Raw genomic sequence first — 21,046 nt, 5'->3', positions numbered from 1 at the left:
ATTACAGCCTAAAATTATCTCAAAACTTAGCAATGTAAACTGGCAACCATTTTTATTTTGCTCACCAAATTATGAGTCAGAAATTCACGACATTCTTGGCTTCAAAGTTCTCACTTGAGATGTCTCATGTGTTGGTCATCAGAGGTTGTCTGCGACTGCTGCCATCTGAAGACTCAACTGGGCTGGGTGTCCAAGAGGCTCAGTCACAGGGTGATGGCATTTAATGCTGGCTGTGGCTGGTCATCCTTGTGACCACTCTGGAATGGTGGCTTCAGGAGAGTCAGATATCCTGCATGGTGGCTTACTTCCTCCAGAGCAAGCATCCCAAGAGAAGTAGATGTAAGCTGTGTGACCTCTGATGCCTGGCCTCAGAGGTCTTAGAGCATCACTTCTGCCATACTATTTGTTAAAGCAGTGATAAACCTGTGAAGACACAGGAAAGAGGGAAAGAGATCCTAAATCCTGATGAGAAGGTTGTCAAAGAGTTTGTGGTCTTTTAAAAAATATGCTAAATAAATGAATTTTCTGGCAAACTGCTCATAACTTCGAGTACAAACTTTCTAAGCTTAACTCTTCCTCGATACTCAAGATTTTTTTTAATTTTAATCATTGTTCAAATACAGTTTTCTCCTTTTTACTCCCAATCCAGTCCCCCCTCCCACCCTCCCCACTTCCCTCCCATTACCATCCTCCCCTTAGTTTATGACCATGTGTCCTTTAAGTTTGTTCCTGTGAACCCTTCCCACTGTCCCCTTGAATTCCCTCTTCTCTCCCCTCCTGTCACCGTCAGCCTGTCCTCTATTTCAATACTCAAGATTTTTAAAATTAAATTTATTGGGGTGACACTAGTGAATAAAATCACATAGGTTTAAAGTGTATGATTCTATGATACATCATCTGTATATTTTATTGTGTGTTCACCACCCCAAGTCAAGCCTCCTTCTATCACCATTTATCCCCACATACCCTCTTCCACCTCCCTCTATCTTCCTTCTCCTCTGGTCTCAGGATTTTCATTAAGAGCATCCGTTAATGCACTCCGTGGAAGTAAGTGTTATCCACAGGGCATATTGAATAGAAGGATTTTTTAAAATGAAATTTTGCTTGCTGCTTACTCTGTTCCAAGAGTTTTATGTAGTTTATCTCAGTTAATTTCTTTTCTTTTTTTCTTTTTTCTTTTTTTCTTTTGCTAGAAATAGACTTGGCTTTGAGGAGGGATCAAATAGTTAATAATTATTTTTAAATATTTTCAGTGTTGATAATTTAAAAATCCTTAAGACAGTTGTGAGGTACTATTTTTCTTAATTTAAATTAGCAGAAATAAATGAATACAGCACAATGAATTAAGAATTTTAAAATACAGGAACACTTATTACAGAATTGCAGTATTTTGTAGAATATTTCTTACAGAATATGGCAAAAATATTCTTGGCTGAGTAAAGCCAATTCCTGAAAACCCAGTCTGAGGGAATAATTATAGACAAAGACAGCACTAGATAGATTAGAATTTTGCACTGCCGTATCTTACTGACTGTCAGGTACCAATGACTTTAATACCACTACTTGATGCACCACTAAGGAAAAAAAAATGCAAGTTACACTTTAATGCCATGCTTATTTATCAACAAAAATGGTTATTTTACACAAACTGTAGGAGCTCTTTTAGACTTAGTTAAATATATAATTTTAGAATCACATCACATGCACACATAAGGCACACATAGGCCAAAGAATTTGGTTATGGTATTACCTGTTTTGTGTGCTGAGTTTGTTCACTGAATCACTTTTTCTTATTACATTTCTTTTTATTTATGTATATATTTATTTTTAAAATACATTTTATTGATTATACTATTACAGTTGTCCCAATTTTTCCTCTTCCCCCCCCCTCCACTTAGTACCCCCATTCCCTCCAAAATGTCCTTCTTAGTCCATGGGTTGTGCATGTAAGTTTTTTGGCTTCAGTATTTCCTGTTCTATTTGTAACATCCCACTGTCTATTTTGTATATACCAATTTACAATTTATGCTTCTTAATCCCTGCACATTTTCCCTCATTCTCCCCCTTTCTCCTCCCATCTTATAAACCTCCAAATGCTCTCCGTATCTATGATTCTATTCCTGTCCTTTTTGCTTAGTTTTTTTTTTTAGATTCAGTTGTTGATTGTTGTGAACTTATTGCCATTTTAATGTTCAAAGTTTTGATATTTTTCTGAAATAAGTCCCTTTAACATTTTATGTAATAATGGTTTGGTGATGAACTCCTTTAGCTTTACCTTGTCTGGGAAGCACTTTATCTGCCCTTCCATTCTAAATGATGGCTTTGCTGGATAGAGTAATATAGGTTGTAGATCCTGTTTTTGACCACTTTGAGTACTTCTTGCCAATCCCTTATAGCTTGCAAAGGTTTTTTTTTGTTGTTGTTGTTTTTTTGAGAAATCAGCTGACAGTCTTATGGGAACTTTTTTGTAAGCAACTCTCTTCTTTTCTCTTGCTGCTTTTAAGATGCTTTCTTTATATTTAACCTTTGGCATTTTAATTATGATGTGTCTTGGTGTGATCCTCTTTGGGTCCAATTTGTTTGGGACTCCCTGTGCTTCCTGGACTTGTATGTCTATTTCCTTCATCAAATTAAGGGTGTTTTCTTTCTTTATTTTTTAAATAAATTTTTATTTTTTTGCTCTTTCTCTTTGCGTTCTGACACTCCTATGATTTGGATATTGGTACATTTGGAGATGTCCCAGAAGCTCCTTATACTATCCTCATTTTTGGTTTTTGCTTTTTTAAATTATTTTTTTCTTCTTGCTGTTCTGATTGAGTGCTTATTACTTCCTCATGTTTCATATCATTGATTTGAATCTTGGCTTCATCCCCTCCAATGTTGGTTCCTTGTAGATTTTTCTCTATTTCACTTAATGTAAGCTTCGTTTCTGCCTGGGCCTTATTTTATGTTGTTGCCATAATCAATGAGTTCTGTGAGCATAAATTGCCAGTGTTTTGAACTCTGCACCTGATAGTTTGCTTATCTCCATTTTGTTTAGCTCTTTTTCTGGGGTTTTGTTCTGTTCTTTCATTTGGCCATGTTTCTTTGTCTCCTCAATCTGACCACTTCCCTGTGTTTGTTTCTGTGTATTAGGTAGAGCTGCTTTGACTCCGTTTTAGTAATGTGGCCTATTTTAGAAAGGAGACTTGTAAATTGTGTGGGGTGAAGCCATAGGTAATCACCAGGCAACCCATTTCACCACTTTCTGGCTCTGTGTGGGGGAGGTCTCAGAGAGGGCACAATGCTATTGCCTGGCTTCTGGATTTCCTGGCACTTTCCCTGTTTTCAGTCATTTCACTTTCTTCCTGTATGTGACTGGTGCCCTTCCAGCTGTTGCTCTGGAGCTAAATTCCACAGGGGGCAGGTCTGCATGAGTCCTAAGTCCATGCAGGCTCTTTAAAAGGAGTCTCCTTAAAATCCTGAGGTTTCTTCCACTGCCCCAACCCCCCACTGTTTTTTTATAGCCAGAGTTATGTGGATTTATCTTCCTGGCACTGGAACCCTGGGCTATGTGGTCTGGCCTGGGGCTGGGATCCCTCAGTTCTGAGGTATCCCTCCTGATTTTTAACCACCACATGTGAACATGGGGACACCCATTCTGCTGCCTCTCTGTGCCACACTGCATCTTTGCACCTCTCTGCCTGCCTCTGTGGCTCCACCACTCCTACCCATCTGGATGACTGTGGCTTATTTAAATCCTTTGTTATCAGGCTTCCATACAGCTCAGTTTTCTGACAGTTCTAGGTGATATTTGTTTTGAGGCCTAGTTGTAATTTTTTTTCTGTAGTTATGTTAGGGGGTGAAGTGTGTTTACCTACTTCTCTATCTTGACTGGAAGTCTCAGTTAATTTCTGCAATAATATAATGGTAGGTAGACATAGAGTTAGCTGCATTTTAAAAGTGAGGAAGTTAAAGGACAGAGATAAAATTGCCTGCAAACACACAGGTAATAAGCTTCAGAGGCAAGTTATTGATTCTAGAGTGCTTGATTATAAAACCCAGATTTTTTGTGGGGGTGTGAGGGTGTTCCCTTAAAATTCTTCTTGGAGAAGATAGGGGCCTTCTTCATGCTGTCTTTTTCTGTTTTAAGGAGAGCCACTTTCCTTTCTTCTGTGAAACCACTGCTTTTCTTGTTCCTAAATAAGTGCTTATGTACTGGTTTTGAATAATTGTTCAGAATAGTGAACAACTCTTTTTTATAGTTCCAAATCTTTTCCACTAATATGGTTTAGGGATTTTAGATATATTTTTTAAAGATTTTATTTTATTTATTTTTAGGGAGGGAAGGGAGGGAGAAAGAGAGAGAAACATCAATGTGGGGTTGCTGGGGGTCATGGCTTGCAACCCAGGCATGTACCCTGACTGGAAATTGAACCTGCGACACTTTGGTTCGCAGCTCACGCTCAATCCACTGAGCTACGCCAACCAGGCTGGATTTTAGATATTTTTATATAATCATCTTTTGGGGTATTTTTGGTGCTGTCTCATATAACTTCCCCATGTCCTACATGCAAATGACAGCCTGATGTGCCAGTGAGTCATGAGACCTGTAGCCCTCCCTGTGCTACCTGATTGCCTGGGTTTCTCACTCTCTTTCTATTTCTGTTCACATCATTGCGTTCTCAGTTTTTGTTCTTCCTGGTTAAAATGCCATGTTATGTTCTTAAATTCCTGCTTGCTCTTGCCCTCAGTATGTCATGACTGAATTCAATGTACCTACTTTGTGACCATCCATGCTGTCCATGGACTTGGTTCCTAGTCACCCTCTGGTTCTCTTGCTGCCTGTCCACTTCGTACTTATTTCCCATGGCCAACCACTGATCAGTGTCCACCCAGCCAATATTTGCAGTCTCTTTGTTCCTTGCATACTTGCCTTTTTATTAGACAGGGGTCCACTCTGCCTCTTTTCTAAAAAGGAGAGGACAGACAGGAGACAAAAGAAGAAAGGGTGAACATTTGATCACATGGCCTCATGGTAACAATGCCCCTGTAATACTGGCTGCACTAGGTCTCTCATGACCTCAGGCTTTCTCAGGACATTTTGCACCTAAGTACACAGGAGTCACTTTGACCGGACACACACATGAAGAGCTACTTTGGTTCCAATTCAGAAGTCTGCACATATTTGATGTCATTACAAAATAATTTTCTTTCTACTAGCTTCCCTGGTTTTTAAGTGGGAAAAAGTTGTCACCCTAAATGAGTGCATTTGTGACTCTTCCTCTCAGACTGCCTACTTAAGAATGTTTGCATTCTAGCTTCTGGGTCTCAGCAGGATCCTGGAGCTAATGGGTCTAACACTGAAGACTAAGAGCATAACTAATGATGGTGCCTAATCAGTGGCTAGCATCCCCAATGACCCTGTCTCCAAATTTTTCCTTTAATTTTGGGAGTCCAGCTTCCTTAACCCCCTGTGGGCTGTTTACGTCTCTCCTAGTAGCTGCTAAATGTGCAAATGAGAACTTCTTGAAAATAGTTCTGTGGTTATTATGGACCTCCATGCTTATTGCAGAGAGGAAATGCTTATCTTTGGGTCTTATGTAATTCAAAAGAGAGAGCTGCATAATGTGGTTCTCTCCTTTGAATTACAGGGAATCAGTGGTCTGTTCTTCTGAAAGGTCCTCTCCCTCTTCCTGAATAAATGTTACTCAAAGTGGGGGCTGTCTAATGATGCTTGTCACCAACAGGACTCTCAGCATCCTTACCAGGTAGGGCAGCCAGCAGGAGCCTCAGACATTTGCAATAATTTTGCCTCTTGAGATCTTCTTGAAGTTTCTATATATAGTTAGTCTATTTCTAACATTCACATTAGATAAATATCAGGGAGGAACACTGGTAAACAGAGGATTTTGGAACTGTCTCCAATAAATCAGAAGGTTAAAGTAAAAATAATCACCTTTCATCATTTGTGGATGAACAGGACTCTTTATGCAAAGAAGATTATAGGAATGGCTGCTTTTCTGTAGAATATTTCTCAGCCTGAAGACTGGATATCAATTTGCAGGAATTAAAAGAAATCTATGATTGTAGCTAGTTTTATGATTTTTGTTTTAGTTCTGTGCCTTCCGTAAGGATCATGCCTTGGCTATACTTTAAAGCAATTGGTTTTCAGGAAGCACCACCCTAATCCAACTGCATACAGGTTGGTCAAAAAGCACAGTTACTAGTCATTTTTGGGGGGAATGAAACTTTATTTTTTCCAAGTCACTACTGCAAAACTTTATATGGAGTGTCACTGTTGCTGATACACATATCCAGAAGCTCTATCATACAGGTTAAGAACAAAATCCATGCTCAGAAGTACATATGAGACTATCTCTCTAGGGTAAGAACTTTTAGGAGAAGGAAGAGGAAGAAAGGAAATCTACATGAAACCATAAGTGACAAATTCATCTTTAGAAATTAAAATATAAATAACATGTAACATTATATTAGCTTCAGGTATACAACATAATGTTTTGATATTTGTATATATTGGCAAATGATCATCACAGCAACTCCAGTAACATCTATTAGCATACATAATTGCAAATTTATTTTTTCTTATGATGAAAACTTTTAAGATTTACTCTCATAAGCAAATGCTTTCTTGAAATTTTTTCTTGAGGTGCATTCTCATGTAGTTGGCAAGATGATCCTACCTCTGGAAAGCTGAAAAAGAACTGGGGGAGGCTTGGGGAAGTAAGCCTGGGGCAAAGTACTGAGTCTCACCTCTACCTCTAGTCTGGATGTGCCCACCTAACCTCCTGTATCACATGCCCATCCAGCTCTCCAGATAGATGGCTTGCTGAGCTTTGGCCTCACAGCTCAGGCTCGTCTTTACAAGGCAGGGATTTGCCTGGGGTGCCTGAAGTCTTTAGAGAGAAGCTGCCTCTGGTTGTGGTAGCTGACTAATGAAAGCTTAGAAATGTCAGCTTCTGGGCCTCACCCAGTGGAGGCTCACTATCTGACACCTCCTAATAAAGTGCCATGTATCTGCTATGTTACAGGACAGGGTTTGGATGCACAGAGGTTAACTAAAGTGTGGGTCACATATTGAGAGTCACATTTGCTGGTTTCCCACTTTCCATGCATCACTTATACTTGCTCTCCTGAGTTTTGCAAAACCTTTAAAAATTTTTATTTTTAATTACAAATACATTCAATATTATTTTGTATTAGTCTCAGGTGTACCACATAATCTTTTGATACTCATAGTGGATGGAAATATTTGGTCAATATTCCCTCAACAAGGTGACAAATACAGCTTTTATTTTTCAAATTCATGGTGAATCACATACTTTGTCTAAGTGGCATATTCAGGAGCTCAGCTGTTTTAGATGAAAAGTATTCTTAGTCTCAAGCTGAGACACATAGCCTACCCTGCGGAGTGGCTACAGTCCCTAATGTTATATTGGGTTTCACTAATGTGTTAAGTACTATGTACTATTAATTAATCCAATCCCAAGTTTGATGTGATTAAGAAAGTGAGGCAGGACAACAAATTTGTGGAGTTAATTATTAAAAGGTACACATGTTGCAAACAATTTGCTGAAAATAAAAAAAAATGTTAAAAATGTTTGAAGATGGTAAATAGAGGTCTTAGGTGAAGAAAGGGGTATAAATAAGGCACCTGCATGTCTCCTCACAGCACTCCATTGACCTTTTCCTGGGCAGAATGAACCATGGGTCTGGCAGTTTTATTTTGAACTTTGAGTCTTAATGCTGTGCCCAGCAAGTAAGCATACATTAGTAACTAGAAGACACGCCTATCTGACATTCTCAAGTGCCATTTTGGGCAAAGATGTCAGCTTTTCCCCCCATTACTCTAGTAAATAACCTAGTAACTGATTAGGTTTTCTTCTACTTAGACTTGAGAGGAGGTGCTAGTAACAAGTGTGATGACCTAGATCAGCAGACGAGAGGATGAGAAAGAAATAAATGTTAGATGGTTGCTTCTGGATCCTTTGACATACTGACAGTATGCTGCACCCATGTTCTTTTCTAAGATAGAAATGAGCCTGACTTTAGGACAACCTCAATAACCTTCTTCAGACTCCTGCAGCCATCCATAAACAACTGTGCTCTGCTGTATAATTAAAATGGGAGTTTTTGAGGACTCCTCTCATGGACAGACCAGTTTCTTCTGCTTCTAAAATCCAGGAATCCTTTGATTTCATTTGTTCCTGTGTCTTTCTGAAAGAATACTTATTCAGAATACCTGATATCCAGCTCCCTGCCATGTCTATTCTTGATGTTATATATCCTGACATCTACAATGATGAAATTCAGTTTGTGCCTCCTCAGCTGTGCATTCACAGAGGTGGACTGGTTGAGTTGGCTTCCCTGGGGATTGGTCACTAACTGGTCCTCATTTTAGGGAGACTCTCCTTTTTTGAGGCTATTTCCCACCACTATACTCCTACAGATTGTGTGGAAACACTGTAGACCTGGAGTGGGTATGTAAAGCAAGATTGGCAGTTACATTCCTTGAATTGGAAATAGGTTCCAGTCCAGTTGCTGTTCCTGTTGGCTTGTGCTTCCAGAAGCTCACTTGCCCTATCTGGAACTCAGTTTCATTTTCTATCAGTGGGGACTTTGAGCTAGACCTTAGGATTTTAGCTTGGGCAACCATTGTCTAGGAGCTGGCCAAACGTGCTCAAATTGGATTCAAAATTATGGATGTCTTTTGTGGGGAAGGGGTAGATAAGGCAGAGTGTCCAAAGCTTTAATTAAATTCTAAAGGGTCTGTGACCTGAGCAATAGTATGAACCACTATATTGGATAGTCTCCATGGTTCATTCTAACCTGGATGTCCCAGGATTCTAGAACAGTTTATAACAAAACTAAGTGGACACCGGGGGCTGGCTGCTGCATGCTCACTGCCTGTTACAGAGTTTCATCTAACTACTGTCCACACTGATCTCTGCCTCCATTAATTTCCTATAAGCTTTAGTAAAAGCATTCCATGTTCATTCATTTATTCATTTATCAAATATTTTCTAGAAAGCCAATTAATAAATATTGACTGATCACCGACTGTACGTTGGATGTTGTCAAAATGAAGCCATATGCTTTAATCAGCCACACTCAAAGAGCCATAAAGCATTTTCTGAAGCTGTGCTGTGCTTCAGAGCCACTGGGACCAGTGGTTTTTAACTTTGGCTTAATATTGGAATCACTGGGGACTATTAAACTTCTCATATTCTGGCCTTAGCCTAAACACATTAAATCAGAATTCCTAGGGATTGGAACCTAGACAGCAGGATTTTTAAAAAGTTGCTCCCTGCACCTCCTCATTCCACTAGCTAATTCCAAAATGTAACCAAGATTGAGAATTATGGATTGGGATGGTGATCCCTGTCCTAGAAATGACACAGCTGGGTTAAGAAAACACAATTAGAGAACCTATATATGATTGTTTATAATTGTTGAATTGTGCAAGTGGTTCCCAGCACATCATGAATAAAATCCAAACCATGGCTGCAAGTCCTTAGATAACCCTGTCATCTAAGGTTAACAAGATAACCTTAGATAACCTGGTCCCTGTCTCCATTTATTCATTCATTCAATAATATTTATTGCATATCCAATATGTGCCAACCAATGACCTGGGCAATGAGGATAGAATGAAGACATCAGACAAGTTCTTTGCTCTTTAGAGCCTATATTCCCAAGATGAGATAAACCATTAATATATAAATGTATATGTTGATAAGAGAGTTTTAAGTAGTGATAAGGCTTGTGTAGAAAACAAATCAGGATAGTGGACCTCAGAGTTATAAGATGGTAAAGGCTAATTTAGGCTGACTGGTGAAGTAGATCTCCCTGAAGAGGTCAACTTGCAGGTGAGACTTTATGCCTAAAAAGAGCCAGACTTGTAAAGATCTGTCAGGGAAGGACTCTAGGCAGAGAGAATAGCATGTGGAACAGTCTTGAGGTTAGAGTGCAGTGAAAAAGGAAGCAATAATGAGGTCTGAAGGTAGACAAAAGCCTGATGATTCAGGGCCTTGCAAGCATGGTTTGAATTGTATTCTAAATGCCATGAGGAGAATATGCACTGAAGTCCCATTTCACAGCTGAGCATTATTGATTATTTTTATTAAGGTCAGGCAGTTTTTGCTTTGCACGGTACTGCATTACCAAATCTCAGGTACCACAGAAACTTGCAAAGCAAGGACATGGTTCCTATGTTATGTTTTACTTAACATGGTACCATGCAAAATGAGGACAGCCTATATTCTGCATGGTTCTCTAATTATTTTTACACTAGTCTTGTTTTCTGAAATTAATTGTGAGATCACTTAGGAAGGGTCAAGAGACCTTGAGCTATTGGCTTGTTGCTCCCAACCATTTACTCCTTCTGTATGACTTAGTCTATGCCATCCATGGGAGAAAGAGACAACTTTACTGAATTGACTTCGGGCTTGGCCACATGACTTGCTTTGGCTAGTGGAATGCGAACAGACTGGACATTTGCTATATTCAGTCAGAAGCAGTAAATGTGTGCTCTGCTGAACACTCTACAGCTCTTAAATTCCTGCCTGCTCCATGCCCCAGAGAGAAGCTCTTCCTTCATCTTTGTCCTATAGGAAAAGACTCCCATTTCTGAGCTGACTGGAGCCAAGCCAAGCCCAGCAGAGCTGATCAGAGTCATAGTCTACCCACAGCTTTTATATAATGTGGACAAGAAATGAACACTTATTGTAGTAAACTGTGAGAAAATAGGAGTTGTCTGTTACTGCAGCAAAAACTAATACAGCCTGAGTGGTACTGAAAATACAGCACTCATTAAATCCTCATGAAATATCTGCTGGCTGATTAAATGTGATCAGGAGCATGGCCTCTGAGCCAGACTGCTTGGGTTTAAATCCCAGCTCTGACACAATCCATGAGAACATGCTGAGTTACTCAATCTTTCTGTAAAATCTGGATAATAGTAGTAACTACATCAAAGGGTTTTGGGCAGGATTAACTTAGTTTACATTTATTACTTACTTTGCATATGTATATACTACTTAGAATTGTACAATGGCACAGTGTTTGCTAATATTCTTATTCAAATATTTATCTAGTTTCATTTTGACAACATAGTAATATTTATTTTACATTTTTTAGTTTTTCTTCACTTCATGTGTTAGAGTGACTGCTTACTAAGCACAGTTCATTTTCTCAGATCAATTTTGTATTGAGCATTTAAGAGCTTCCCACTGCATTTAGTATGTCCCTCCATTCAGTGGACTTGACTGTTATTCTCATCTTCCAGGTCAAAGATGAAGATGTTCAGCTGAGCAATGTTTTGCTATGCATATCTGGTCCTATATCACATGGAAAAGTACTTTTATTAAGTGGAAAATAACTGAAAAAAAAAACCAGAGCCAAATGAAATGTTAAGCAACTGAGGACATTCCAATATTGGAAATCAGGAAAACATGACAGAAGAGACACTCATGTTTAACAGTCACCCACTTAAAACTAAGGAGCGAAACCAAGAATCAGACATACATTTTCCTCTTGTAGAAAAAACAAAAGCTCTGAAATTTAGTATGTCTATCAGTACAAAAATTTGCTATTATTTCTTTTTTCTCTCTCATTGGTGGTGCCCCTTCACCTAAGCTTCTATTATATAACATATACATCTTTGAAGAGCTGACTGTGCCTCAATTAAGGTTCAGCAGCTCACCATAAAGCCCAATGGAAGCTAATGGTTTTCCTTTTATTTCTTTATCTTGACTGGGCAGCAAACTAAGCCATCTATCAGTGCTTTATACTCAGTTCCTAAATAGACATTTGTTACATAGGTCTTCTTCCTTGACTTCCCTGAGTGTTCAAAACATTCAGTGCCCCTTGAAATACTTTGAAATCCAAAAATATAGACCTTTCAGATAGAACTGATACTGTCACAACATCACCATTGATTGCCCGCATGTTTGTTTTTGAAATATCATCAGATAACGGATTTGAACAGAAATGGGAAGCCCATCTAACTCACTGGGGTAGGCTCCGTGATGTCATGTGATAGGTATGTGTAGCAGTGCAGAATTTTTCCTGCAGAACAGAAGACCTGAGACCAGAGAAAGAGTCATTGCTGAGATTTTATTGCTGCAGGCAAACCCCAGTTTTATGTGAGGTGATGAAAATACAAAAATAATAATAAAACAAAAAACGAAATTTGGAGTTGTTAGAAGCCTATGATAGACTGGAACCTCATAGACTTGAGAAGCAGGTTACCTGGTTCATGTCTGTATAAGAATACCTTTACGTAAGTGTCCTCATCCAGAAGTATTCCAAGTATCCTCTGACCAAACAATGTATTTTCTCATGCAGGATCCAATTCAGTATCACACTTTGCATTTTGTTGTCATGTATTTTTAGTCTCATTTAACATAGAACACTCATTTCATCTCTCCTGACTTTGAGAATTTTGACAATTCGAGGAGCACAGGGAATTTATTTATAGCATGTCTTTCAATCTGCTTCTCATGTTTATCAGAAAGCGTATGTAGTCCATGTCCTGGCAATGCTGACATTGACTCTGATCACTTGGGGAAGGTGGTGACTTCTAGGTTTTCCTGTTGTAAAATGATGATTTTGGCCTTTCAGTTGTTAAGTATCTTATAAGGACTTACTTTGACACTTTTTATCTTACTTCTCATAAGTTTTACTCATATAACATGTTTTATGAGTAAAACTTATGTTTTACTCAATAAAAGAACTTCATGTTTTACCTTCCTTGTCCCACACCACTTTGTGACCAGCAATCCTCCAGATGTAAGTCTCCTGAGGGCAGGGACCTTGTCTGTTTTGTTCACCCCTATTTTCATTGCCTAGTACATCACCTGCCACATAGTAGGCATTCAGGTTGGTTCAAGTAAGGGGCTGTTTTTGTGCTGATGCAGAGATCTTATGGGTGTTCAAGTTCAGGAACACTTTCCAGCTGGGATTCACGGAGGTGAAACTCTGAGACAATCGAGGAACTGAGGGCACATGGTGGAGTAGCCCCTTTCTCTCTCAGTTTATCTGTGCTTCTCTCTGCATTGCTGTTTTTCCCTCTTTCTCCTCATAGCTGCCTCCTAATACCTATTTGTATGTGACCCTGAATATTTTCCCAAGTGTGCCTCAATACTCCCATAGGCTGGTTACCACAGTCTCTGCCTCTTGATTCTTTATTCCTTAGGAAAAATCTGGTTAGCTGAGCTCATCTGTTGTAAAGAGGCCCTGAAACCTGGGATAACTTTTCTGTGATGGGGTGTTCTGTCACGTGATCATGCTTGGTCCAGTCAGCTATGGCTGGGTCGGGCAGAGAATACACAGTACTGTACATGGCTTTCTGGGAAGTGGGGCGTTAGATAGAGCAGTTTCCCTTAGAGGAGTATGTGAGCCAATGAGCAGACGAGTAGTGATTGGCATGTCAGTCAACACCCCAGCAAGAGAAAAGGGCACCAGCTGAGGACAGTTTCACAAGGGAGTATTACAAAAGTATCAGCAGGACATAGCTGGGTCTGGAAAGCCTGAGGGGTGAGGCGGTGAGCAGTTACCACACTGAGACAGTGAGGGACCCTGAGCTGGGACCCTAGGTAGGTAGAGGGAGAAATCTGCTTGCAATGACTTCACTGGGCAAAATAAGAGGGACAGATGGACACTCTAACCTTTCTTTCCTCCCCTCCCCTGCTGTTGTGCCTTGCCTACTGTTAGCCAAGTCAAGCTGGAAGCCAGAGCACAAGAAGCCACCTGGTGCAGTCCATGTCGCCAGCCTGCCCAGGGCAGGGCAAGGGTGAAGATGTGGGGAGTGCCATGCTGGGCAAATTGAGACGGCCAGCACAAAGGGCACCAGTGTTTTGAGAGGGCCATGAAGGGCAAGGATGCCGAGGTGAAGAGTGCACACAAAGTTACCCAGAGGCAGGACTCATGCCAGAGCTCATCTCCTATTACTCAGGGCCTTTTCAGAAGTGTAAGGGGAGGATTTTCTTTAAAACAGTTTTCTGGTATATGTACATGCTAATAACATCCTCGATTTGTTTACTGCAGATATAAATGCAGTGTCCTTAGGTATATACAATCAAGTGTTGAATAGATTTTTCAATGGCCACTCTGTCTCAAATAGTGTGCTTTATACCCTCCCCTGCAAAGCCTTCCTTGATCTCTTGAGTGGATAGTTATCTCTTCTTTATCTTTGAGTAGTAGTCAGTTTCTAGGGTTGAGGACATTGGCCTTGCCATCCAACAAGCTGGGTGAAGAATCCCACCTCTAACTCTTATAACCTTCGATAGGTGGATGGAAGCAACTTAACCTCCTTGAGCCTGTTTCCTTGTCTGTACAATGGGTAAGATAATGATACCAGTTCCTCAGTTTTTGTACATATCAGTGCTGTGATACAGTCATGAGCTGTCCAATGACGAGGGCAGAAATGCATTTTATTAGGCGATGTTATCGTTCTGCGAACATCACAGAGTGCACTCGCACAGACCCAGATGTTATAGCTTACTTTTGTAATCGCATGTGCTGTACTTTATACGACTGGCAGTGCAGCAGGTGTGTTTATACTGGCATCTCCACAAATGGTGTAATTGCAGTGACAGCTCTGACAGTGGCTTTTCTTTTTGTAATGCAAGTGCCTGGCATGAGCTTTGATTCAAGGACAGCATTCTCAAATAAACACCTTACGACATGAAGGAGCCATGTTTCTCTGTCTTGGAGATCTAGGCTTCTACGACTGGGCTACTTTTGTTCCCTCCACCTATGCTTTAAAGTCTGACTTAATATGTTTTAAATTTAGCAATGAAGAGTGAGCCCCCAAAATTCTAGATCCCCAACCTTGACTCCAACAAAAGCAGAACCCCAGAGGCCCCTTCTTTCTCTGTGTCTCCCTTGCATACCTTGTATGCTTCAGGATCTGTAAGTAATAAAGTCTTTTTTCTTCAAACTTTTCTAATGGTCATCCCTGAAGAACATCATAATAAGATCCTCAAAAGTCGGTCCAATTGTACCACTGATGTGGAAAGGGAAGATGTCTGTGGAAAGCTCCCGGTCCCAAGAAAGTGACCCCAGGCATTGCTAGCAGACAGTTCTACTATCAGTAGACTGAAACTGCTTCAAAGACGGTATTGCATTGCACTATTGAACTGCTACAATGTTACTAAGTGATAGGAAATTTTCAGCTCCATTATAATCTTATGGGACAATCGTCATGTATGCGGTTTGTTGCTGACTGAAATGTTGTTATTAGTGTATGCATTGACTGAATATAGAATTCAATACATAATTCTTGTTATTAGTTATTAATACCACCCCACCCTTTGTATGCCCTTCTATACCATTATAGTTGTTTTGTCAACCTCTCTTCTCTACTGGACCACATTCCTCTTCATGGCAGAGATTAGGACTTGCTCACTTTTGTCTACCCTCCCCTCCAAATGACTATAAAGAGTGCTTGCAGGTGGCTGGTCTTTAATAAGTATTTAATACATCTGAGTTTGCAAAAAGAACTGTCTTTTTTTGTCATCTGTAAAATGGAGAGGAAACTGTACCGAGCTCATCTTGAAGGTTTCTTCCACCTCTAACTCCAACAGCACCAGCCTGTCAGCCCATGTTGCAGCATCAAGGCGGCTCTGTGTTCAGGGCACAAAAACGTATGGCATGTAGGTCATGGTTCTGCACGTGTGTGGCAGTGGTGGGGGAAATGAACATGAAACTGAGGCCAGACAGCTCGAACAGCATAAATTCTGCAGAAGGGGGCGTGGGTTCCTGGATGCTGCTGTCTGCTCTTCTCTGTTTTGACTTTGGAGATGGTGTATTACTTCAGAAAGTTACCTCTATTTTTCTAAATTTGAAAATTAACGCTTGAACATCAGTATTAATATCATCAAGCCCCATATCTACCTCTTATTATCTGTATGGCCCTAGGAAAAAACCACCATTCTCTGCCTCAGTTTCCTCATTAGTGAAGTGGGACTTCCAAGGTTTTGGGGTGGATTTTATAAGTTATTGTGGGTACTTAAAACTTGGCACATGACAAGCACTTGATAAATGTTAGCTATCTCCAAAGCTACTGCCACCACCATCATTATCATCATTGTCACTCTAAATCTATGTTTACTAAGAACTAAACAGGGTCAACATTTTTTTAAATAAATTTTTTGTTCATGAACTTGCTGTATCACATGGTGAGAGCCCAGCTTCTCCTTCCTCCATTCTTACTTGCCTGTTCCTGAGCAACTGCCAACCCATAGTGTTGGGACTCCTCTCCATAACTGGAGAGAAAGCCTTACTAGTGGGAGGGCAAGTAGGAGACACTCTTGTCAGGAATTTTCTGCTTACTAGGTGTTCTCACGTGTCATATATTTCAGTGGAAGAGAAGAGTTATGTATTTTGCTTCCAGGCTGAGCTGTAAACAAGTATCAAAAGCCACTAGGGAGCAACCTCTTTCTAGGCTCCTGGCCCATCCATTCTCACCACTAGGTTGTGCTGTAGCCCTAGTTTTAGGTTCTACAATTTTTAGAAGAAAAGCACCTTGCAAAACATATAGTTTCCCAGCACTATTACTTGGTGTGAAAAGCTTCCTCCCAGGATTAAATCAAGAGCTTTTAGAAACAGTTGGTGGATGGAACAATTTAAATCTTTTTTGTGTTTTCTTAATTCCCAGTAAGATTAGCCAGCAAGCAGAAAATCGGTGAAATTCCTCTGAAAGGGGTGAAGCTGCCGCATCAGTTCGCTTAATGAAGCGGCAATCATCTTCTTATGCCACCCCCCACCCCGTTTCAGCCCTGAAATATGCTCTTCCCTCCAGAGCAAATGGAACTCTGAACTTATTTTTAAAATAGCTATTAAGTGATACCAATAAATGGTATGGATTAGATTAATACCTAAATAGCTGAAACTCATTAAACAATGAAAGATACTTTTCTTCATGGTTTCCCTTTTGGATGTAGAAATTTTAGTTAGAAAATTTTTAAAGAAGAGATCATATATGTGAAAGTAATCTGTAAAATATAAAGTGTGGTTAAACTGTTATTACTATTTTTAATTAAATTCATCTCATTGAATAGGTGAGAATTGTTTGCTGAATCATGATTTTGATGATTGCCAGATAAAACTGTGTTTGGGTGAGAAAATTATCACAATAGTATGGAGAAATTGTATGCGAACAGAGAGGAGAGGGGAGAGGGAGAGAGAGAACAATGACTCGACAGTAGCCAAGTGAATTAGACATTTTGGAGCACAAAAAACGAGAAAGCAGACACAAAAAAGGGATAGATTTTATTTTGGCCTTTACACTTTAAAATCTAGGGAAAGAAATGAAACATCACCATTTATAAAGAGAAATTTGGTAAGATACACAGAAGCAGATGTGAATTAATGTAGGGCAAAGTAAAGAGTGTGCCTGTGGCTGGTAAGCTGCATATTGACCTGATAACAAGGAAACAGGCTTAATGATGCAAGTTTTCACAGCACAAATGGATTTCAAGTTCTGAAATATGGAAGAGAGAGACATGGTTTGTTGAGGCCTAGGAGGATGGTGTTTTGAAGAGATTTGTTTTGGGGAAAAACATGGCACCTCTGAAGATCCAGCAATGAGGGGAACAGCAGAGGGGAAGAGATGCCCTTTTGAAACTTCCGAGTCTCCACAATAGATTCTCGCTTAAAGGTGAAAACTTTCTTTGAGCGTGCCAATTCACCCTTAGAATTAGGAGGATTGTTCACCGCTGAGGAAATCTCACTGGAATTTGATTTTCAGCTCTCACCTCTCCCACGGCAGTCTCTCCTCCTACAAGCACGGAGCCTTGCCACGGACACTCACTCAAGACTGAGTCACTGCCTGTGTGCTCGGTGACTCTTTGTAACATAGATTTTATTTCGAATCGAGATAAAGGAAACATTTTTATTTGTTTGTTTTTAATTCTTTCCGCTCTGCATTCTTCCCATTTAGGAAATCAATGTGAAATGTCTCCACACAATTGAGAAAGGGCTGTTGAGTTACAATCACTACTTGAAATCAAGTACAGGACAGAAGTTATAGGAGAGGCAGAGTAAAGAAGATGATGCAAGAGAAAGTGAGTATCATATTTCTAAAAAGTTGTGTGGAAGAAAGGAGGGGAAGGGACTAGTTAAAGAGCTTGTGTGAATGACTGATGACCCTTGGACATGGACAACGGTGTGAGGACTCACCATGGGAGTGGGGGGTGGGGTGGGTGAGGAGGGCACACGGTGGGGAAATTAGTACAACTGTAACAGAATAATAAAAAAAAATCTTTTAAAAAGTTGTGACAGAAATTATCAATGTCTTCATTTAAGTGCCTCCTCACAATGTCAATAGGAAAAATACTCAGCATTGGATCAAATGTTGTTGAATTTTCACATCCATTGGATCCAAAACCTTATAAAACTTGTATTTATTGGGCACTTATTACGTATAGTTCGAGGTCCTTTTCTTCTACCAGAGAGAAAAAGAGATGCAAAATATCATTAAATCAACTCTTCAACATTTTTATTTTTCCATAATTACTTGTTTTTTTTCCTTTTCAGGGGTAGAGAAATATAGGAAATTGTTTGTAAGAAAGGCATGATTGTAAAATGTGTTAAAATGTGAGTTGGGTGCTCATTAAAGGCATCCAGTTACAGTGTCACCCAGAGAGCCAGCCCCTAACTGCAGCGTGCTCCCTGCAGCATCCCGAGGCTGCGTAGGGTCCTGCATTGGCCTCCTCGGTGCGTGCTGTCTGGGGCCTAATGCTTTAAGCTGGCAGTGCCCAGTAGGGCTGGCAGAGGTGACGGCTGCTTTACATTTGGCTGCTGTTTTGAATGTGGCTACTGGTGGATTTTAAATATCCTAGTTAATTTCACTTTCAACTGTGCAAGTTTTTCAGTGTATCTGAAATGAAGCACACTGGTTTTAGAAAGGGAAAGTCAACCACTATCTGTCCAAGTCTGTGTGGTTTTAACCTGTGGGTCAGATAAACACTGGTTTTAGGAGGTGTGAAAGCAAGGGTCTGGTGCCTCATGCTGAGCCACAGTGGGGGAGGCTATTGGAGTTGTGGTATAATTCAAGGTCAAGAACAAAAATCTGAATGATCACGTAAGCAATTTAGATGCAGGGCTTGGGATGGCTGAGATGTCAGAATGGGTGATTCTGGTGAAATGATCTGAAGAGCAAGAAGGAGGTTGATGGTCAGGATCTTTGGTTCCCCACAGCCCCCGGGGGAAGCTCACAGCCCAGGCCCGAGGGCTGGGGCAGCGTGGGAACTTGGAAGCAGATCATCTGAGAGAGAGTCCAATACCTGCTGGACTTGGTCACTTGGCTGGCAGGTATATCTGCTTTTGCCTTCCTGCTTACCTGTCCCACCTGCCAACAAGCAGTCTTCATGGAAGTAGAGGCTCCCTCAGGTAGAGGGGCCGAAAGCAATAGCTGCTTTCAGGTGATTGAGGCTTGAAACAGATGTGTTCTGCTGGGGACAGCATTCCCTCCCCATACCTGTCTGACACCTGCAAATGTTCCTGGACTTGTTTTCATGTTCCCTCTTCCAGCCAGTTTGTCTGGCTGGGTCTCTTGCCTCTTTCATAATGCCTCACTGTCTCACTGCCCCTAGACTGTGAACTCCTCAAGGGCAGGCATCCCTGGGCCTGGTGTGGTAGTTGGTGTGAAGAATGTGCATTGTTTGCTGAGGACATGTGAAGAGTCCAAACCAGGGTTTCCAAAACTGCATTCATTTTGATGCCACCTTTATAACTTTTACGAGATCTGAGGACCCATTGTAATCTAATTCAGCATTTTTCAACAAATTGATTTCCAGTCAAATCACTGTTTAAAACCTAATTTTGTTGTGAGCATTAATATCTGTGAAATGGCAGCCTTGTTATGCTGGCAATAATTTTTCTGATGTACATTAAAACGAATGCAAAAAAATCAAGGCACGAAGTTCCATTGCATGCCCGTCTTGCACAGCACTTACACGGGTGCGTGTGTTCCAGTGTGCTTCTACTAGTCCCAGGTGGTAACCAAGGTTCCTTCCTTGTTGCTGTCCTCACTGGGAGCGTCGTCTACACCTTGCCATTGCCACAAAGGCCATGGACTCCACTCCTCACTTACTGCCCACCTGCTTGCTCCGGCTGCCCTCAGTCTTACAGGCTTAGACTTTCCCTCTCTAAAACGAATCTAGCCAGCCTTCTATTCCCTCATGGCCTTACTCTCTGTAGGGCCATGCTCTTATATGTGAATGGTGAATTTAATCTGTGACAAGATATTAAAGGTTAATAAGGTGAGACAAATGAATGTCACCCAAGGGCTCCAGGAAATGGAATTTTTAGGCAAGAGTGGCAGATTCTTAAAGAAAGAGATGTAGATTTGGAAGGACCTTTGGCACCTCTAATTACTCCTACACAATCACCCTTAAGTGAGACATGTCTTGACTCTTTGATTAAAAAGTATTTATTATAGAAGTAAAGGATTAAACTACCCTAGCTTGCTTAACTTTTTGGTCCATTAGTTATTTTAAATTCTTTTGTTTCTGAATTCCCCTTATTTTCCTTCTTGGGATTTTCTTAGTAGAGGGGAGATAACAAACTGATCAGTGACTTCTGGGGAAATAAAAGACTCAGTGCATGGGCTTTGGAGGGTCCTTGTGGTTTTTTTCCTGGCACTTGTCTCCACGTACAAGAAACACACACAACTGGTCTGCAGATGCTGGTGCCACTGAGGCTAAAGGGCTGAGCGTTTCCTCGGAAGTCATGACAGCAGGTCCAAGTCCTGCCTCTGTGACTTGGAGTGAACCAATGATCTTCTCCTCCCGGCTTTCTCTTTTCTAAAAGCCATAGTGATATTCTCCATTCTCCACATGTACTCGTCCAGGGTTGCTGTGAGGGGTAAGACAGTGTGCACAGTCAAGCCTGTGTCAGCAGCTGTCAGGGCGCCTGACATAGAGCCTGGGTCTGGTTGTGCTTTAGAGGTTGGCTGACCCATCCAAGTGCAACTAGTTTTTCCTCCCTCACACTGAGGTCCATCCTATAATGATAGCCTTTCTGTGGATGCTTCAGA

The sequence above is a fragment of the Phyllostomus hastatus genome, unplaced genomic scaffold, assembly GCF_019186645.2.
Source record: "Phyllostomus hastatus isolate PE091 unplaced genomic scaffold, TTU_PhHast_1.1 phas_scaffold_60, whole genome shotgun sequence".
Lineage (NCBI taxonomy): Eukaryota > Metazoa > Chordata > Mammalia > Chiroptera > Phyllostomidae > Phyllostomus > Phyllostomus hastatus.
The sequence above is the reverse complement of the archived record's forward strand: the minus strand, read 5'-3'. Positions refer to the sequence as shown.